The 18371-nt window shown below is 34.7% G+C and overlaps 1 protein-coding gene and 1 pseudogene across 4 annotated transcripts in view; both read left to right on the forward strand.

Annotated features, from left to right (window-relative positions):
- The window catches only part of EPHB1 (EPH receptor B1), a 718019-nt gene that overhangs the window by 256665 nt on the left and 442983 nt on the right, over positions 1-18371 (forward strand). The gene's annotated exons all lie outside the window — the stretch shown is intronic.
- Positions 207-1750, forward strand: LOC127553381 (proteasome subunit beta type-1-like; annotated as a pseudogene).

Below are 18371 nucleotides of genomic sequence, written 5' to 3' on the forward strand. Positions count from 1 at the left end.
TCACCTTTTTATTTCTTTTTTTTTTTTTCTTTTGGTCTGATTTTTCTTGCACAAGATGACAAATATGATAATTTGTTTAAAAGGACTGTTCATGTATAACCTAGATCAGATTGTCCTGGGTTGGGAAATGTTAAGAGAGAAAGTTCAAAACTATCTTTACATGTATCTGTATTTTATTTTACATTGTATACGATACATTTGTATTGTATTCTTATATTGTATTTTATTTTTAAAATACTTTTGATAAAATACATGAATGAGACACATTATTTGTCACAAATAATGTGAGTACTCTTACCATTGATTAACATTTGAGAATTTAGAAGATGGAGACTTCATGTTCTGTGTTATTTCAGGACAGTCTATAAGAATGAGAATGATGGTATACCTAGCTGAGTCACAAAATAAGGAGACATAGCAGAAAATAGGTGATATAACTGAAATCTAAAAATATCTCAGGAGGCTAGAACAATAGGTCAAGTCTAATAAGAGGAAATTTACTTACATCAATACTACCAGGAACCATAATTTCAGAATTCTGGACACTGCCTCTCTGCTGACAAAGAGTGTAGTCCTTATATGTCTTAGTAGATGGTGTCCTGATTTGCTTTGCCTGGAAAAGAAAAATCATCACTTACTAACCAAGACTCTAGTGATGAGTTGATTAATCTTTTTCAACTTGACTAGACTAGTCTGATGATGAGGAGGAGGAAGAGGAGGAGAAGGAGGAGGAGGAGAATAGTGATGATGATGATGATGATGATGATGACAGCAGCCAGTATTTATATAGCACTTTAAATTTTACAAAATACTACTTATGTTGTCTCATTTAATTCTTATAACAAACCTTCAAGGTACACACTATTATTATCCTCATTTTATAGATAAGGAAACATAAAATGAGAAAGATTAAGCAACTTGCTAGAAAGTTTCTGAGAGAGGATTTGGACTTATATTTTTCTGATGGTAACTTCTTTCTGAATCAAAATAAAAACATCTATTTTTGAAGCCACTCCAGTTTGTTGGAACTAACTGACGCTTTAATGTCATTGAAAAAGCCTTTAAGGGGGCACCTAGAGCAGCCATCTTTCCATGAGACAGCAACTGCAAGAACCATTCCTACCCTGCTAGCTTGGGATGTGGATTCCTTCCCCTTTCATGGCTATATACCCAGGACCCAGCAGATGGATGGAGCAGAAGCTATTGTCATACAGTAATGCTGCTTCTCATCTGAAGACTTTGGTCTTCAACAGAAGAATTATTTTGGCAATTGCAAGAGATTTTTCCACTGTTGCTTTTGACCCCAACTAAGTGAAAGTTTTTCAATTCATACAAGGGATAGCCACCATGTTATAAATTAACAGACAAAACAGTATTGGATTGGATGCAGTGGTTTTCATGGAAACTGCCTAACACTTGCTAAAATTATTGAAGTAAATAACCAAACATCTCATGAATAAGGCCATGACCACAGGAGCAATTGCAGCAATGTTGTCTACAATCCACTATTCAAGATACATCTTTTCTTACTCTGCTTACAACATCACTGGTGGACTTCATGAAGAAGGGAAAGGACCTGTGTACAGTTTTGATCCTGTAGCATCTTTCTAGAGAGACTCCTTCAAGGCTCCTTCAGCCTCTGCTGGACAATTAGATTGGTTTTAAGAACATGTAGAATGTTGAGCATGTTCCTTTGTCCTGGGAAAGGGACATATAGCTTGTGAAGGATGTAGCTGAGAGAGGTATATAGTGGAGACTTGCTTAAGATGGCATTAAAGAGGAGAATGTTCCATTAAGGAAGGATTGATTTATACACTATTACTTTTAATAATTTGAGAAGATCGTCTCAATTTTTGCAAGGTTTAGTCTGCTTGTAACATCGAATGACTAATTTGTCTTAATAAAATGTTTTTGAAAAGTTGGAAAAAAGAAGGGTAACTAGATGGTGCAGTGGATAGAGCAAAGGTTTTATAGTCAGGATGATCTGTGTTCGAATTCAGTCTCAGGCACTTAACACTCCTAGCTGTGTGACCCTGAGCAAATCACTTAACCCTAAGTGCCTTGTAAAAAAAAAAAAAGAAAAGAAAAAGAAAAAGAAAAGAAAAAGCATTTAAGAATCCAGTTTTATTTCTATTCCAGGAGGTTTTTGGTTTTGTTTTGTTTTGTTTGCTGAGGCAATTGGAATTAAGTGACTTGTCCAGGGTCACACAGCTAAGAAGTATTTAGTGTCTGAGGTCAGATTTGAACTCAGGTCCTTCTGACTTTGGGACTGGTGCTCTATCCATTGTGCAATCTAGCTGCCCCTGAAGCATTTTTCTTCAAAAAAAAAAAAGTCAAGTGCATTTTGCAGATGGAATTTCATTGCACCCTGGATTTCATTGGTGTAGAGAATTCACTCTGAGAAAACTATCTAGATATGTTCTACATGAGCAGCACAGCATCTTCTTTAGGTTTATAGGCTTACAGAGTTTCCTGGTATTCTTGGAGGTCAAGTGATTTACCATGAGCTTATCTAGACAGGCAGCTTGGTGAAACAATGGAAAAGAACAGGATTTAGAGTGAAGCAAACATGAGTTCAAATCCTGCCTCAGCCACTTACAGATGTATGAACCTGAGCAAGTTACTTAACCTCTCTTACTCTCAGTTTCCTTATCTGTGAAAAAGGGATCATAATAGCACTCATCTCAGAAAGTTATTGAGATAACAATACAAAAAGCCTTGAAATGCTATATAAATGCTATGTCATGGTTCAATCGTGTCCAACTCTTCGTGACCCCATATAGGATTTTCTTGGCAAAGATATTAAAATGGTTTGCCTTTTCCTTTTCATCTTACAGATGGGGAAACTGAGACAAACAGGGTTAAGTGACTTGCCCAGGATCACACAGCTAGTAAATGTCTGAAGCTACATTTGATGAGTCTTTCTGTCTCTAGGCCTGGTGCTTTACTACTGTGCCACATGGATTTTTAAAAAGTTATAATTTCCTAAAGGTCAAACGAACAGGACCAACAGACAGGAGTTTCAGAGGGTCAGGTTTTAATTTGTTATAAAGAAAAATGTCCTTATGATTAAAAGTATTCAAGTGTGATTGGCTCAAGAAACAGTTATCAGTCACTGGAAGTCTTTAAGCAAAAGTAGGATGATGACTTGTGGATGATATTATTGGGAGTATTCTTTGCTTCTACTGATCAGATTGAAGGTCTTTGGGGGTCCCTTGAAGTCTAAAATTCTGTGAAAGAGTCAATGTCATGAGAAAATTGAAGCCTACAAAAGAGAAAACTCAATTTGAGCTATAGAGGTGTGGTGAAACTTGGGATATTGAGAGTTGCCTTCAAGTGTTTGAAAGATTGTCATTTGGAAGAAGAATTAGACAACTATTTGGCTCCAGAGGAGAGAAACAGGATCAATATATAAAAGCTCCAAAGAGGTAAATTTAGCTTCAAGACAGGAAAAAAATTTAACAATCAGAGTTGTCAGCAAATAGAAGGAAACTCATTAGAGAAATTTAATCAGACCATTTTCAGGTACATTAAAAGTGAAAAATCTTTTTTTGGATATAGGTTAGACTAGATGGCCATTGAGGCCACTAGAAACATTAAAATTTGTGATTCTTATTCCTGGACCATTTATGGGATTTTGTCATTTATTCATAAGATTAAGCCAGTTTATCAGAGATCTGTGATTTTGTTGATAGAGTACACACACATACAGGCATTGTAATCTAAACCAATTATAATTTAATAGAGCTGTCTTAGAGAGTTCTGAGCCTCTGTAACTTTTGCAAAGTTACACAGTACCTGAGGCAGAATATGAAGTAGGCTTTTCCCAACTCATGAGTCCAGAACTTTGTTGTGTTATAAGCTGACCCTCTTTCACCATATGACTTCAAAATCAATAATAAAAACATGAAATGGCATTTTTAAAGTCGTTTTTTTTTTTTGGACTCAAAATAACTAAGAAGCAAAACTGTGACTAGTATTAGGAAACTGGCACTTTGCCCCAGAGTACCAAAATTTAAGGGATTATTATAGAATTTTTACTTCATTAAATAGAAACAAATGGATGTTGGTTTTAAAAAATAGTTAAAATAGGAAATTACCAGATGGTAAAACTGACACCCTCTGGCAGCTGCTCTTAAGATGAGCTTCTCCCTGGCCTATCCTTGTTCCTGCTTCCTGCCTTAATGGCATCTTCACTAACCTGTCTCATGGTATTTCAAATCTCTGTCTAGGGAGGTCAGTAAATTTTTTTGCCTTCATAGGATATTGTGTACTAAGTTCAAAGTCTCTCCTCTAATATTAATTTTGTTGTGAGTTTGCTTTAGGTCCAAGATAGAGTTATGCATGGTCCATAGCTTATACAGCATTATATATGCATCTTTTTTGAGAAGACTGGTTTCTAGTAAAGCTAAACTGCAGAATATGAATTTATAAATTAAGGTAATCATGGAATTCTTCACCAGTTTAATAATTTAAACAGGAAGCCAAACCGTACGCCAGGGAGCCTAGCTCAAACAAGCTGCATGGTCAGCAGATTCTGCCTTGCAATAGCCATCCTTCCTTTTCAAAAAACCCATTGTTGCCCACTGGCAAATAATATAAAACAGTTGCCTTGATGATGGGCTGGCAGGTGGGGATACCTGTTTATCTACATAGCAGAAGGTTCAAGGAAAAGGACTAGAATCTAGGGAATGAGAAAGATGATAAATTTCAAAAAAAATTTAAAATCTTCATATTTTAATGCCCACAGAAAACAATAAAGCTTCTAAAAGAAGCTTTTAAATATAAGGCTGGATAGATTTGATTTTATTTCATCATAAAAAACCCCAAAACTTTTTAAATACCTTTTTGTGCATCTTCAGACATTATAAAGATTGATTACTTCTTCACCCAATCAAATTGTAACTCTGTATCAAGCTATATTATAAAGATACATAATACAGCCCAGGAGGCTATAGGAAAAAGCTCTCATCAAAAAGAATGAACTTCCTCTAAATGTTTCCCCAAAGCTAAACTCCTGAGCCCATAGTCCTGGGAAGCTGTTTCCTCTGTTAAACTGTATCTCAGCATGGGGAAGCCCTCATTCTCATCCAGCTGTGAATAGAGAAGTCCTGTTTGTCTCTATGGGGATAGAAATTTGTGAACATAATAGTACTGAAGCCAAGTTTTTCTTGATGGGTGATTCTTCTATTTTCCCAATAGAAACTACCACCCACTTAGCTCTTCTTTTATAGCTGCTTAGAGTAGGATATGCTATCAGTTAATTTCTTGGTTACTATTTCCTTATTACTCTAATCCAGGGATTCTGAACTTTTTATTTATTTGTTTGTTTGTTGTATCATAGACCTCTTTAGGAATCTGGTGACCTCTTCCCAGTGCAATGTAATTTATGTTTTCTTTTTATTGACAATTGAAGGGAGTATTAGATTTTATTTAGAAGTTAGTGGAAAAACAAAAAATATAAAGATGTAATTTTTAAAAATCCAAGTACATGGGCATTTGAAATCTATCCCAGATTAAAAACCCCTTTTCTAATCAATATTCTCTTTGACGCTTATGTCTAAAACATAAGCTTTTTGAAGGCAGTACTGTTTTGTTTATTTCTATTTGTATTTCCAGAACTTAGCATCGTGCTTGTCACATAGTAACTGCTTTAGAAATGCTTTTGCTTTCTCTCTCCCTCCCTTCCTCCCCCTTCCTTTCTTGCTCCCTCCCTTCCTTCTTTCATCCCATCCTTTTTTTCATTTTCCATCCTTTCTTACCTTCCTTCATTTAATCCCTTCATCCTATTTCTTAAATCCATGTTCATGTTGAATTTTAGAATTTGTTTCATTTCATATCTAATAGGGTATTCAAGAAATTTTACAGAAAACCAAGACATATAAAAATTAAAACTTGTTGGGGACGTTGGCCCTATCTCATGCTGCCTCTACTAAAATTATTTGATTGTTAAATCATGATGGTAATACCTACATTAGGTAATAATAATAGCTGATACTTGAATAACACTTTAAGTTTGCATTGTATATGAATTTGATCCATACAACATCCATATGAGGTAGATGCTATTATTATCTCCATTTTAAAGAAAGGGAAACTGAGGCTGGGAAGAGACCTTAGTAAGTGGCCTGCCAAATGCTATATATTTATTAATTTCCTAATATTAAATTAATTAATTGTCTGAGGATTTGAATAAGGTTTTCTTGATTCTTAGCCCTCTATCCATGTGGATTCTCTTCTTACTTAGCCTCTCTCAACTTCAGTTTCCTCACCTGCAAAACTTGAGATAACAATATCTGGACAATAGAATTAGCATGAGGTTCAAATAAAATAATGAAGGAAAAATACTCTATAATTTTAAAGTCCTGCTATTATTGTTCTCAGAAATAATGATTACTGATAGTATTAAGGACATTCACTAGGATTTACAATATTAAGTTGTATCTATGGTATTAGGTTCTTGCAAGATTTATAGCACTACTAAGCATTTAAGAGCCTTTCCTGCTCTAAATTCTATATTCCCAAATTAAAGGTAGCATTCCTAGTATTTATGACATTAGATAGAAACCAATGTGTTCCCTCACCTTGTACTGATCGTTTTGCACATCTACTCACCCAGACTGGTTGGGCTCACGATCCCACCATGAGAATTCCAGAGCAGAAACGCCCCAGATCCTCAGGGGGAAAATCCCCATTAATCTCTCTGAAGGTGATGTACGGTTGCTTAAATAAATAAGCCTGGGACAGTGCTGGGCATTGTAAAGAGAAGCCATGCACAGGGGCCTCTCTGAGTCCCTCCTTTGCCTTGTTCTTACATGATCGGTGCTGGGCAGCCGGGATGGACCACATTCAACTGACAGCTTAAGATAATCACATGTGTGAGGCAATGGGATAATGACAGCTGAATAGCCTGGCTACTGTTGCCATAGTGACCAGCCAAGCTCCTTTTCCTTCTTTTTTTGTTTTCTGGGCCTTGTTTTGTTGGGCTGGCTTGGGGAATGAGGTTCAGGAATGGAAAGGGGGAGGAAATAGGGAGGGGAGGCAGGAGGAGGGACAGCCCATTATAGTCTCTTTAAATACCCCAGCTGGAAGCGTTTTAAATCTCAACAGAGACAGAGGAAAACAGTGTCCTAATCTCCAGTTCCCTGTGAATTATTTAAAGGGATCTTGTCAGAACGATGAATTTGTCACTGTTACAGTGTCAACAGTGGCAGCAGCTGTCATAATGGCTGCGAGACCCAGCTCCAGGCAGGAACTGGTGCTACATGGTACCTTGTCCCGGCTTTGTGAAGAGCAAAGGAGAGGACGAGAGAGAATGGGAAAATCACTAAAGAGAAGGGGAAGAAACAGGACCTTTTTTCTTATTGTGTAGACCCAATACAATTTTTCTTTGTGTCTAGCTTTCTCAGATATATCCATAAAAATGACCTGTTCATAAGAAAGCAATGTGATACAATAGGGGAAGACAAAACAAAACAAAAACAACCCCAAAAAATAAACAATACTTCTGGAATTAGACAACCTGATTCAAATTCTGTCTTATTATTAGGATATGATTCTGGGCAAGTCATTGAAGTATTCAAAGCCTCAGTTTCTTCATTGGTAAGATGGAAATAGTAATATCATCAACATCATAGTTTTATTTTGAGGATTAAATGAGATAGTATATACACATATATACATATATATACATATATAATGCTTTCCAAATTTTAAATTGTCTGTCTCTTTCTCTCTCTATATATAATTTAGAAAGATTGATCTGTCTCTTTCTATGTATATATAATTTAGAAAGATTGATTAATAGATTGATGGAGAGAGAATATGTATACATATACATATATGTTAATAAATATTGGCTATTATTATTATGAATACGTTAAGCTCTATGACCTTTGAGGTCCATTCCAATTCTATATCTGTTATCTTTGCCTTTAAATTCACATCACTCTGTCTTTCATTGAATGCCCAATAATAACCAGCCCAAGTTCTAGGCTTTGATGGCTTAGAATGAATATAAATGTCAACTGAACTAAAAACACTGAGGGTCTTCCCCTTCCAGATCAATATTTTTGTACAAATTAGGCCATCTGTTGTCTCAATTCTTACTTAGTCCTTAATCATTGAATGGTTATTGTCTTAGATAAACAGAGATCTGGGAAAGATCTTACTTAGAAAGGCCAAGGTCATCTATTACAACCTAGTGTAGTCATTGTCTTGATCTTTGGCTTGCCACTGGACTACAATGACTCTGGAGAGAAGAATGAAGATGACAGCTTTGTGTGAGTGACTTACTTAAATCCAATTCCTGGACAAGTGAAGATATTATCCTGTCACGTCCTTGGTCCTCTTTGAAAATGAAAGATAAACAGCAACATCATTTATTACCTTTCTAGATATTACTAGTTTTGTCCCAATTTTTCCCCTCCCCCCCCCGACGGCAGATTGACCAATACATGTTAAATATGTTAAAGTATAAATTAAATACAAAATAAGTATACATGTCCAAACAGTTATTTTGCTGTGCAAAAAGAATTGGAATTTGAAATAGTATACAATTAGCCCATGAAGGAAACCAAAAATGCAGGCAGACAAAAACAGGGATTGGAAATGTTATGTAGGGGTTCACACTCATTTCCCAGAGTTCTTTTGCTGGGTTCAATTCATTACTACTCCATTGGAACCGATTTGGTTCATCTCATTGTTGAAGATGGCCACGTCCATCAGAATTGATCATCATATAGTATTGTTGTTGAAGTATATAACGATCTCTTTAAAAGTAATTTTAATGCAACTAAATAAAATTTAGTGCTTTGAAAAGAAGTGATGAGAGCAGGGTAGCAATTCCTAGTTAAGAATAAACATGTAACAAATTCACAATGACATTCTCTTTGATAAAAAACAGGTTTATTTAGGAGAAAAGGTTACAGACAAAGTGAGAAATAAAATACACTCCTGGTGTGGCAAATATAAAATATATTTGGGAAAGCAATAAGATTACCAAGTAAAGGAATTTGGAAGAATCCCTCACAGGAATATGCCATGAAGCCTGGATACCATTGACTGATAGGATAAATGCACAGAGTTTAGTAGAGTAACCAGAGTTACCTAGACTAAGGAGAAAGATACCATTGGAGGGAAGGTATTATGAGGGAGAAAGAGAAAGGGGCTTAGTCCTGAAAAGTATTTAGCAAAGATTTTTATCATGGGCACTTGTTTTATAGAGGAAACATAGCCTTGGAGTTTTTTCAGGATCAGGGAAGAATTTGGTAGCTCAAAGGGAGGCAACAAGGAGGAGCTAGATAGACTACATCTGGCAGACCATGTCCCAAACTTGTCTAAAAAATATATTCAATATCATCAGTGTCTCAAAAGTTGTTTGAAGATACTCAGAATTTGGGGGATAGACAACAGAGCTTGATTAAAAAGTTCCATCCTCACTCTATAGAAACAGGATAATTTGGGACTTTGTTATGCCTGATAGTAGCTAGTTGGTCTTCCTTCTGATACATGTACATGCATGTAGGTGAGGTAGCTGTGCTCACACACTCTGAATCCCAAAGCCCATTGTAAGGGACTCTTTCCATATTGATAAATGTCCAGTGCCTATGTGAAGAGCGGGGAAGAATTGTCAAGAGCAGGAGAAAGGAGAGATACTTAGTCTTCAATTCAAGTTTCAAGTAGCTTCAGGCCCTGTAGTACCTCAGGGTGCTTCCAACTTTGAGAAAAAAGATGGAGAATCCCAACCCTACTTCAGATTGCTGAAGGAAAAGACTCAGGAGAAATGACATGAGAGTTGCTGATAGTCTCTGCCACATCCTTATCCCTTGTTACACTAGGGACTGTAGGGACCTTCCTTTTTGGTGAAATTAGGACTTTTTTCTCTTGGTTGAGCCGAGTTACCTCATTCTAAATGAAAGAGTGCCTTCATTCTGTATTATAAATGTGTTTCTTTGTTATTGTCTATGTGTGTTCATTGTGGAACTGATATTCAATGGGAAAGGAGTCAAGTCTTGTTGGGGTCCTCCTTGTTCTCATTAATGAATAACCAGAAGTTAAGTTAAACTTGAAAATCATGACCCCTAGAGTAATAATTTTTAAAGGAGCAGCTAGATCTAATTCTGCCCTGGTATCCTCTCTTTCTCTGAATAGGGCAGAATATCTAAGCTTCTGTAATCCTGCTTCCCTTTCTGGCAGGAATTAAAGTCTCTCTTGGAAAAGCAAAGGAAAGTTGTCTCTTTTGCCTCCCTTGGAACACTCTCAATGACACATCCTTGCAATATATGGCACATATATGTGTGTATACACTCCTAAATATACATACATATAAATATACCTATTATATTGGCCCCAATATGCATGTATAAATTCATAAATATGCATACATACACACATACCTATTTATATTGGCCCCAATATAGATTGTTCATAAGCTTAGCTCACAAACCATAAAATGATCTCTGGGAAAAAAAGTATATACTTACATCAAAAAAAATCTCACATATGTACATATATAATCTACCTACATATCTCATAATACTGATTACAGGTCACATCTAATTTTTATACACGTCAAATTGAAAGAAAAGCATAGCCTATTTTTATGTCAATGTAGTCTATAATTAATTTGATTAATCTAAATTGTCCCAGGTCACCTTATACCCTGGTAATAAATTAATCACTTTTGGAGGTATATGGATTCTCTCAGTTCTCTAGAGCCTAGTTTAGCAGATCACTGCTAATTTAACCATCATAGAATTTAGAACTGGAAAGGACATTAGAGGTCATTTAGTTCAAACCACTCTCTCTCCTTATTTTATTGGTTAGAAATAAGTCTAGAAAAGTTAATTCACTTGCCCCAAATCACATACATAGTAAGAAATGGACAATTTGAAAATTTAGGTCCAAACTTTGAGCCCAAAGATATCATACTGTTTCTCTTATGGATTAAATAACATCATTAGGGGTTTATAGGCATCTTTATGTCTGTGTCTATGTATACATGTATATCATCTGGGGCAGATAGGTAGTACCATGGTTAGAGTACCAGGTGTGGAATCAGGAAGATATGAGTTCAAATCAGGCTTTAGTAGATTTATGACCCTGGACAAGTCACCCCTATTTGCCTCATTTGCTCATCTGTAAGAAGGGGACACACTGGAGAAGGAAATGTGCAAACCATATTCAGTATTTTTGCCGAGAAAACCCCATGGACTAGTTCCTGGGTCACAGAGTCACATATGACAATCACTGAATAGCATAACTGTATGTATACTCATGCCAATACAGATACCTATATATCATTTTATGTCTTCTGTAAATCATCTCTATCTGTATCCATTCATATCATATCTATGCTATGTCTATATCAATTGTTATAGCTATAGCAAAGTCTTTATGGGTATAGTCAGGAATGTGCTGGAATCAGCTTAAACGGGTTCATAAGAGCTAATTATTTAATTTTCAATGTGAGCTTTTACATCTTGAAAAGTTGTATATGCTACAAATAAGAGTTTGATTTATTCTTTTCTTTGTTGTTTAGAATGAAGAAAGGGATGAAGAAAAAACTTATGACATAGATTACACTTGAAAATGTCATATGTAATTTTTTTCTCCTGGAGAGCTGATCAATTGCCAACATTATCCTATTGGTTTATCTAGTGGATAGAGAGGTAGTTTCAAAGTAAGGAAAAAGTGGGTTCAAATCCTCCTTGTGACACATATAGTCTCCATGATGCAGAGAAAGTGTCAATCTGCATTTGTAGAGGAAGTTTTCTCCTCTGGAAGTTCTTTATGACAATAATATCACAGGCCCAGTCATAATCCTATCTCTATATAATTGCTCTCTTTGTTTTCACTAACATTATAATTTACTTATCATCATTTTTACTTTAGGCCCAGTCTACTTTTGTTTGGATTCTAGACCTATTTAAGTCACTGGCTGAATAGTGAAGCATAGCCACAATTCAGTTTTCTGAGTAGTATTAAATAATAAAAAGTCAAATGAGTTCTCATTAATTTTTCATGTTTTTCCATGTAATAATAATCCATATAACCAGAAATTATTTATTTGTTCTTTGTGGCTAAAAAGAGTGGCCATCAATATTTCCCAAATATAAAGTAAAGCAGTTATTTTAGGTAAGCTTCTATCTGGCAATATACAATTTTTAAAAAATTTAAATCATAAGGAATTGGTCTCTCTCCTCTCCCCCCCCCTCTCTCTCTCTCTTTCTCTCTCTCTCTCTCTCTCTCTCTCTCTCTCTCTAAATATAAATATATATATATATATACATAATATAAAATCATTAAATACTCTATTATTCCATACTTGTTGAATGAATTGAAAATGTTCTCAGAAAATGTTATTTTTAAATGAAAATACAACAAAACAAAAACTATTTGCTCAAAAGGTTTTCATATTAGTATTTATACATTAAAAAAAGAAGGAACTCAATATCCAGTAGCAGAGGAATGATTGAATAAACTGTGGTCCATTAATGGAACAGAATAATGTAGTGCAATTAAGATCAACATGTATGAAGACTACAAAAGAATATAAAACAATACTTTATGAAATAATGCACAATGGAAAAAAAACATTGAGTAGAGATGAATGAATTCTAATGAAATAAAAAATAATAAGGTCAAGAATCGGGATTGGGACATTGAAGAAGTGAGAATATGTGATGGCATGATGTGCTTGATTTATTGTCAAAGCTGACATTTAGTCCAGGTAAACATCTGGACTAATACAAGGAGCCAAGTCAACCAGCATAACACTCAGCAAATATTTATTAATTGATTCTCTTCTCTGAGCCAAATAAGCTCATTTACTTAAGCTTTTTTATCAAAGTTTTTATTATCCAACTATTTAACTATCTTTATCTTAATCATGGAATACTATGTGATGAGGGTGATTAAAGGCAATCCCTTTTCACAGGTAATAACATATTGATTGACAAAGAATATGATTTCCAGGGATACTTGGCATTCTGCTTACAGATTCCTGTTTATACTTAGTAACACTGTGCCACATCAAGTTATGTCTTCAGAATTTAGGATGGCTCCTAGTTGGTAAGACGCCAGAACAGAGACCCATAAGGGAAAAAAGAACAACCAATACCACCAACAAACCACATATAGGAGATGCTACAAGTAATCCAATCATTAGTAGTTCCTTTTGAGTTAATAAAAAGGGATAGAAAACTTATATGTTATTTTTTCCTTGGTTTTTCACTGAGCTCAATTCCTAATCCTTCATCAAAGAGCGAAATTAGAGAGTTTAGAGCTAGAAAGACCTTTGAGACCATCTAGTAAGCCTAGAAAAATGAGTGACTTGTCCTATGTCACATAGGCAGGTAGTGGACACAGAATTTCAAAGAATATTCCCATTCCTTAGGTCAGTACCTTTTATACTATATCATGGGCTTTCTGGTAAACATTGAAATTGCCCATGCCATTTATGCCACAAGTAGAATGCAGAAAAATATACATGGTAACCTAGAGATTCATTTGAAGATATATGGCAGCATGAAACATGGAGTTGAGAGCTGCTCTTAGAACCTTTGACATACTGGCTATGTAACCCTAAGCAAGACACTTAAGTCTTTCAGTGTTCTAGGAAAGTCACTAAGAATATAAATTTTAGAACACTTACTAATCTGGTAGGGGCCATTTCCTCATTCAGAAATTCCTTACATGGTTGGAATGACAAGTGGGTTGTTGGGAAAAACTTCAGGGAGGAGACAATGCTTAAGCTAAGCTTTGAAGAATGTGTTTTTACACAAGATGCATGCAGTGAAAAGACCAACGGTTCAAGTTTCAGGAAATGAGTTTTGGTCTCAATTAATGATAATAATATTTTGGTAATGTGGTATTTTTTTGATTAAATAAGTATGGGTACATCCATCATAACAGCAGATTGCAGCTTCTCCAATGTCTTCTTACTTTTATGTAAAAAATGCATACGTTTAACCATAAAGCTTTTGTAGAGAAAATGTTTGACACATTGGAGGCCTTCTTCTTCTTCTTATAATATTTGGGGAGTATTAATGTACTTCTCTCCCCATCTGTTATTATTTAGTTTCAGTATGTGATTGATGTCATGTGTACTTAATATCCTTGTTTCATTTGATATACATAACTTATTACTGGTAACATGCTGCATCAGATATAGGCCTGCCATGTGTCTATCCATTGCCTTTTGGAACAAATGTGATATCAGTCTTTATGAGATTGCAATATTCAGTGATTTCCATATATTTAATCACTGTATATTAAAGAGCTAAGATTTTGCAGCACTTTGAAATTTGGAGTTCTTTAAAGCATTGCATCATTTCCTAAATGTACAATACTTTTTTAAGACTGATATTCCTTTTTAATCAATTTTGGGCCTCACTAATTTTTCATTTTCAGTGTGTCTACCCAAGATACATATATTGAAAAACCATTTAGCAGTCCTCAATATTAGTCTTGGAAGTATACATATTTATCCACTTTGTTTTTCCCATTTGAATTATGAAACAAATCTTTTTTTCTCGTTGCTATGAATTTCTAAGAAGACTTAGTAATATTATGGGGCTTGAAAACATTAATGCAACCATTTATCCGTAGAAGGATTTGGAGCCATCATCAACAGGAAATCCACCTGTTTGTTGACCTTTTCTAATAGCATTTTCCTATATCACTGGTGAATATCCTATTTAACACCTTGTTGAATCACTGAGTGAATTTCTGTAGTTGCACCTGTTATAGAGTCTTGCATAATTTTAATACATACATGAAAGATACATTGTTTGAGAAGCTTTCAAAGCTGATTTTGTTGTAGTGAAGCAAATGCTTTCTTAGAAATTTATATAACCAACAGAATCACATTCTCTGTACTCATCTGAGTTGATTGCATTTCTGTACAGATGTGGTTTGTTGTGACTGTAAAATAGGAAAGCCTGCATAATCTCATATGAAGCATATTATTATTGATAGTGCATAGGCTACATTCATGGTCAACCCTATAGAACTCAAAAATCGAGAAAACAAATGCATGAATAGGTAGCTCCCGATGTCTCTTCAGTCATTTTTTGATCTTTATAAAAATATTTTCCATGATATTTTTCATTCATTTGTAATGTTTGCTACTTTGAGTGGATTTAAAATCATGTTGTCTCTAGTGTGGATTTCTCCTGTATGTATTTTCCTTATCTATATAATGAGTGTGTTAAACTAGATAAATTTTAAGATTCCTTCTGGCTCTAACAGTCTTTAAGTCTGTGAATCTAGTTGACAAATCCTGTCTTCTCTCTCCAAATTCATCTTTTGAAGCGCCATTATCGCTTCTTGCACTGGGTCCAGTAGTAGAAGAGCCCAAATGCAGTAGTTAGTTCCACTTTCTTTGCCAGTGAGAATAAATCACTATCAAAATTCTGTCAGATTTGTTCCATTTTTATATCTGTTTATTGTCCTCCTTCCAGTTTCATCCATAAGTGCTCTTGGGATAATCTGTCTCAATTGGCTCTCATTCCAAACTCTCTGTGGAATAGTTTTCCCCTTTCACTGCTTTTCAATGTTTTGTGAGTTGATGCTGTTCACAGTCTTCCATAATCTGACTCTCTGTGATGTTTCACGAATGAGTTTTTATTTTCTGTGACCATAGGAGTGATCACCATAGTCACTCAGAATTTGGCTTCATTTTTAGCTTTCTTTTTGTTTATATAATTTCACCTCTTCATTGTGTATGTTAGTTTCCTGGTTTTATTTACTTTGCTCTGAATCAGTTCATGTAAAACTTTCCCTTAATTTCTCTTAATTTCATCTCTTAATTTTACTTGTCATTATTTTTTTTAATTTCCATAGTTACCATTTTCATGGCATAATAACATGTTCTTTATGTTGACCATAATTTCTTTACTAATGAAAGTTCATTTTTCTATTTAGGATTTTGTTATCATGTAAGCTTCTGGGAATATTTTCATAGGACCTTTCTTTATATCTTTGATTTTCTTGGGAACTCAGTAGTGGTCAAAGGGTATGAACACTTTAATAACTTTTTCTTCATATAATTAGGCAGCTAAGTAATGATGGAGGAAAGTCCTAGCCTTGGAATCAGGAAGACCTGAGTTCAAATATTACCTCAGATCCTACAAGCAATTTTAGAAAGCGCTCTTTGCAAAATTTTCTGTCCATAAAAACCTAGACTTTCTGTCTAGAAAAGACTCTTTTCTAGATTGCCAGATTCCTTTCTAGATCACCAGGCTAGAAAGCACTCTTTTCTAAACATTCTTTCTTATCCCCTTTTTCACTCTGAGTCATATCAACATGGCATTTGATCAAAAATTTGAACTTTGAAAATTACTACCATTAAATAGGGCATCAAGAAAAGCATCAGTAAAAAAATTAAAAATTTGGGGAAGCTAAATAGTACAGTGGATAGAGCACCAGCCCTGAAGTCAGAGGACCTGAGTTCAAATCTGGCCTCAGACACTTTACTCTTCCTAGCTGTGTGACCTTGGGCAAGTCACTTAACCCCAATTGCCTCAGCAAAATAAATAAATAAATAAATTTAAAAATAAGAAAAACAAACATCAGAACAAAGAATAAACATCAGACAAAGAAAAAAAGTCATAAATCACAGACTAGATGAGCCAGGGGCTGGATGTACTGGTTAAGAGTCAAGTCAGATTGCTCATGTTTCCTCAAGGGCAAGGGGAAGTGCTGTTCTGATAGCTTTATGTTGAAGGGCTATCTGAATGCCATACTTTAATTTAAAGCAAAACTTTCTCTGAGTATATCCATTTAACTATATTTGTTGAAGCCAGTAACATCTGACTTTGTGAATGGCCTTATTGATTCTCTGTGTATTAAAATTTTCTAAATCATTTTTTCCTTGGACCAGAAGAGGTTTTGTATACTTATATATGTTTGTATAGGTTTATATGCAGCTATATTTAAACATATGTGAATATGTACCTTTATATATAAAAGTATGTTAACATACACAGACATATATTCCTGTGTATACACATTTATACTTAAATAATGTGTGTGAATATGTATGCATGTACATATTTATCTATATACGTGTGTGTATACATGAGAGAGAGTGAAAGAGAAAGAAAGAGAAAAATGAAAGAGATTATCCAATATATATCCCAGTGTCTGTTAGTATGGAATTCTTATTGTCTTTTCCTAGTCAGAAGGGAGTGAGTATACCTTCTCAATCCTTAGCTCTTTGTTTCTAAAGCTAGAACTTTTGCTCTTCCTAATTTACATGCAATGTTCCCTTAGCAACCATTACACACAGGATCAAATACTTTTGCTCTCTGATAGATTTGCTTTTGGGTTATAAAAATCAAGCTTACTAGAACATAATACATTTAACAAGAAGATAACATAGATTTTAAATAGGAATATAAACTGGCTTCTACTTGGCTAAGGAATCAGTAGTAAATTCAAGAAAGTGGCAAGGGCCCAGTTGAATTACATGATATGAATGTATAGTGGGTCACATCTGTATGATTATGTCCTTCTGGGGTCTGGGAAGAGTAACAAAAATTGTTATTGGGAAAACCCAGGGTTGGGGATAGACATAATGGTTGTGGCAGATGATCATGGTAATATGGAAATCTAGGATGGTGGTGAAAACAGCAATGTCAGATAATGAATCATAGGCAAACCAGGGGGTCTAATGTAGATGGGAAGGAAATAATTACTGGGGGAACTGGCAAATGTTTAGAAGGTTCTAGTAAGGATGGAGAACAGATCCATCGGATAAGGGAGAATAGGGAGGCTGCCTATTTCTTTAAAAGGTTCTAAGGCCAGTGCAGTTTTTGTTTATTTCCTTGTTGATATTTTGGCTACAATCAGGCTCACCTATAATTAGGTAAACAGAGATGCCTTGATTATTGTCTCACAATTAAAAATTAGACTCCCAATAAACATGGTTAACTACAAAAGGAAATAATCTATTTCCCCACTGAATTATAATTGCTTTACATCATAAAAATATTTATTTAAAACAGCTATATCTAAACAACAAAGCATACTACATTAGAAGTAATACATAGTTATGGTAGTATTTAAGAAAATAAATGAGTAAAATTGGTATCTCTCAAACTATTTTGTAACTGTTATGAATTTTAACAAACTTTAAAACTTTTCCATTTTTTACCTTTGCAATTATAAAGAGAAAAATGTATAATTATTTTTATTTATTTAGCTTTGTTGTTAATAGACCCTGGGGCTTGCATTTTACTTTCTGGTACTTAATAATAATAGCTAGCATTTATATAACACTTTAAGGTTTGCAAAACATTTAATTACTATTAACTCATTCCCTCCTCACAACAACCTTGAGTGGTAGGTGTTATTATTCCCAT

The sequence above is a fragment of the Antechinus flavipes genome, chromosome 3 (assembly GCF_016432865.1).
Source record: "Antechinus flavipes isolate AdamAnt ecotype Samford, QLD, Australia chromosome 3, AdamAnt_v2, whole genome shotgun sequence".
Lineage (NCBI taxonomy): Eukaryota > Metazoa > Chordata > Mammalia > Dasyuromorphia > Dasyuridae > Antechinus > Antechinus flavipes.